Source organism: Myotis brandtii, unplaced genomic scaffold, assembly GCF_000412655.1.
Source record: "Myotis brandtii unplaced genomic scaffold, ASM41265v1 scaffold657, whole genome shotgun sequence".
Lineage (NCBI taxonomy): Eukaryota > Metazoa > Chordata > Mammalia > Chiroptera > Vespertilionidae > Myotis > Myotis brandtii.
The window spans coordinates 1431885-1435920 of record NW_005370552.1 but is presented as its reverse complement, the minus strand read 5'-3'; positions in this window follow the sequence as shown (position 1 = coordinate 1435920).

Below are 4036 nucleotides of genomic sequence, written 5' to 3'. Positions count from 1 at the left end.
GCGTCCTCAGGAGCGCCTGGCAGCCCTGACAATGCCACCTTGGTTTCCTCGAGGGCTCCTGCCCGGTGGGGTGGGGGACCGTTCGCGAGTCTGGCCCCACCCCTCCCCCGCCAGCCCAGGGCTGAAAGGAGCTCAGATGGCCCTTTGTTAGGCCCCAGGGTCACACCCGTGCCCCGGGGGCCGCAGAGGGCGGGAGAGCGGTGCTCTGGGCGAGAAAGGACCATCTTGGAGGCTTCATCCCCCGACCCCAAGGTTCGAGCCCGGCGAGACCTCGCCCAGCCTTGGGCGGGAGGCCTGGGCCCGCCCCCGCTGCTTTGCCAACGTGCCTGGCCGGCCAGATCCTGTCTGTGTGCAAAGCTGGCTGCGCTGCTGAGCCCTGGGTGGCAGTCGCCGGGTTGAGAAGCCAGCCCCCTGATCACCAGCACTTGGGCTTTCTGTGGTTGTCCCCAGTGTGTTCCTCTGGGAGTGAGAGGTGACCCGGTGTTGGATGGAAATTAGTGAACGACGCTTTTCCTGGACATTTCTGTAGAAGGAAGGCCCCCTTTGCCAGGGCAAGCTCATCTGTGCCTGCCCCCAATGGAGGGGCTCAGAAATGGGGATCCCCAGTTGGTTAATTTTTAGAGCCATGTCTCCCCAGCCGACAGCACCCCTCAGCACCCATGGCTCGGCTCCCCGTGGCTAGACCCGTGGGGAAGTCCGCTAGGAGATCCTGACAGCATAAAATATAATTTGTGATCTAAGAGACAGTTTCCAGTATAATCTCATTATGCACCACAGCCTCCCGGTGTTATTTTGTGGAAGGCGGACAATGATCAATTTACATTGACCCGGGGCTGGGCGAGCTTTTAGATGGTAATTGCCATATTGATTTGCATGCAAAAAGGAGACCTGCTAAAATTAAAGACCGGAAGCTAAATTAAACTAAATTTATTGTCTAGGTGCAAACCGGAGGAACTGCTGGGGAAGGGGGGCGAGTGGGGTCAGTGTGCCGGGGGCAGAGCAGGTGAGAGGCCTCGGAGTTTCAGGTCACAGATTTGGGAGCGACGTTGGTCTTTGTGGTTTCTGACGTGAGGAGGGGACTTGTTTAGGCTGTGGGGACCCAGCGGGAAAAAGTTATAAACAGGCACCATTGCATTGAAGGCACTGGAGTCTTTTAATGCCCATGGGCGCTGCATGGGGGAGGAGAGGTTTATGGGGGTCTTCCCGCACCATTTCCGCCTCTTTTCCCCATTTCTATTGTTCTACCCGAGCTAGCGCTTGCAGTCGTGTCAGGGACACCCGGAACTCTCCATCTGAAGAGTTTTTTAAAAAAATTTTAAGCGGCCCAATAACCCTTTCTGCCTCATTCCCTCCCTCTCCTCCCTCCGCCCCGGGCTGGCTCCGGCCGTTGGAGGCTGCGGAGTTCCCACCCAGACTCAGCGGGACCCCGATCGCTGGAGAAACCGCCCGCTCCAGGTGGCCCAAGTGGAGAGGGGGGGCGCGTCTGCCGGGTCCCGGTCTCGCGCGGTTGGAGGCGGGGGTCACTCCCCTGAGGTTGGAAGCGCCTACACCGAGCTGGGGGCGGGGAGGCCGGAGGTGGGGAGCTGGAAACCCTGCCCCGATCGAAGATGGAAGATGCTGGAAAGTTTAAAAATGAGAGCAAGCCACTGGCCCGGAGTCAGGGGAGGCCGGGCCTCGGGGGCGTGTTGGGCTGGCTGGCAGGGTGAAGACCTGGCCCACCATCGCCTGCATCGGCGATCCCTCCTCCCGTAGGCCGGCCCCTGCCCCGTGGCTCCTGCAGGTTTCACACATCCGGAGCCCAGGCTTACGGAGGAGCAACTGGTTCGGTGCGCCTGCCGCCGCTGGTGCCTGCCCCCTCCGGGCGTGGGTAGTTTCAGGAGCATCTGAAAGCCCGGGGCAGATCTGGAAATTGGGGGGTGGGGGAGGGAGGGGATGTTGGGCGCTGACTCCGAGTTTCTGGGAGGAGAAATTGGGAAGGAATGGCTTTCTGTATTGGGACCCCCAGGGGTCCAGTAGGGCTCTGCGTCTTGCTAGCCACTTCCACGTTAATCCCCTCCCCCACCACACTCGGGTCCCAGCGTTTTTTTCTTACAACCCTAGGAATGGTGGGTGTAGGCGCTCTCTCCAAAGGGCTTTTGCTCTATCTAGATCATTTGATTTATTGCTCTATGTGGTGAAACTAGGGTGGCAAGCCTAGTCCTGGTGGCAGGAATCAGCACTTTCTGCAGAGACCCGAGTAGCAACCCACCAACTCTCCGAGCCTATTCTGGGATCCCGGAAGGAGGAGAAAGTGGAGCCCTGGCCTCACACCAAGTGCAGGGAGATGTGGAGGATGTGGGGAAATGTCGAAAGACTTCAAATGGACCGAGAGATGACTGGGTGGAGGAGCAACCGGGTTCCAGGCTCCCGTGGACGGAGTTCCCTCGGTGTTAAAGGCCAGCTTTTTAACCCTGGACTTGAGTAACAGGCCTGTGGAAGCCTTCTGAACTTCTTGGGGATTTCCAATGGCACAATTAGACCAATAATTGGCTCCTCTCCGCAACTCCAGGACTGAGTTTGACCGTGGCCCATTTTTACTAGCTGTGTGACCTTGGGGGCAAGTTATTTATGGCCTCTGAGCCTCGGTAAGTTTCTTCATTTGTAAGACTGGGAATAATTATCCACCTTAGGATCAAAGAATACTTGGCACATAGTAGGCCCCGAGGATTAGGGGCTGCTTTGAATGGCCGGTCGTGTTCCTATAGGTTGCTCCGTCAGTCCCCGCTCCCCCGAAGACCTGAGGCCTGTCTGGGGACCAACTTGCAGGTTAAGTTCCCCTCCCAGGGTTTCCCCAAGGGTATTTCTCCCCCATCCACCTCCCTGGGTCCCTCCCTCTCTCCCTTTGTTACAGTTCTTTGCATTCTGCATTTTAAAGGGTTCCATATGAAAGGACTTGGCTACCCCCGCCCCCCAAGTGGGATCATTATATGGTTAGGAATTGATTCCAGAACCGGTATCTGGGTGCTCTTTGGCGAGGTCTTCCCGTCATTCTTTGGGGGAGGGGCTGAGGTTGGAAGAGGTGAGAGGGGGTGGCCTGCTGCAGAAGCCAGAGGTGCTGTGGTTTGTTTGATAGGGATTAAGTCCGGATGTTATGAGGGCTCAGTGTGGTTTTCAATAAAGTCTGCCAGGGATTGCTTCTTTTATATCGATATGTATTTAAAAAAATTACTAGCATGAGAAGAAAACCAGACCTGCATGGATCCCGGCCGGTAGTGTGCTACTGTGATCAGGTTTCCTACTCACTCCCAGAGGGGAAGTCAGCGTTTGATTGAAGCTACACTTGGTTCTTGACTCTCAGGGGATGCCTGCTCTGAAACAGGAGCCCTCCCTCTCTCTCTCCTCCTCCTCCCTCTCCTCCTCCCTCTTTTTCCCTTCTTCCCCTAAAAGCCTTTGTGCGGAAAGAGCTTCAGTAGGCACGAATCCCCGTCCCTCTCTAAAGAATGCCTCCCAGCCTTTGCTGACATTGTTTCGTGAGCAGTGGGTTTTATCAGGCCAGCAGTTTTGCCCCCATCTTAGCTCACTGTTCCCGAGGTAGAGTGTGGCCAGGACGCACCGAACAGCGGTCCTTTTGCGGGCAGCCCGGGCTTTGCCTGCCGTCTGAAGACACCGTAACCTTTGCCCTGGGGACCCTCAGAGGGGGGTGAAGGGGAGCAGGGCAGGGGGCTGTTGTTGAGGGTCTCAGTGGGGCATGTTCCAGCTTTGGGTGTGAAACTTGCTTCCATCGGAGAAACTGAGGCATTGACCAGTTCTGTCCAAAGGCCAACTTGCGCTCGCTCCCGGCCTAGGCCTTTAGGAAAGGCGAAATGAAGTCTAGAAACATCCAGTCGCCTGCCCATAAACACAGGCAAGTGCCAAGGTCTCGCCAGTCAAAACACCCGTGGAACCAGCAGCCTCCACCTTCGTATTTATTATTTTATTAACAGCATTTTACACGGCATTTAACGAGCAGCCTGCCCGCGCTGCGCTCCCTGCAGACAGAGGGGTGGGGTGGGGTGGG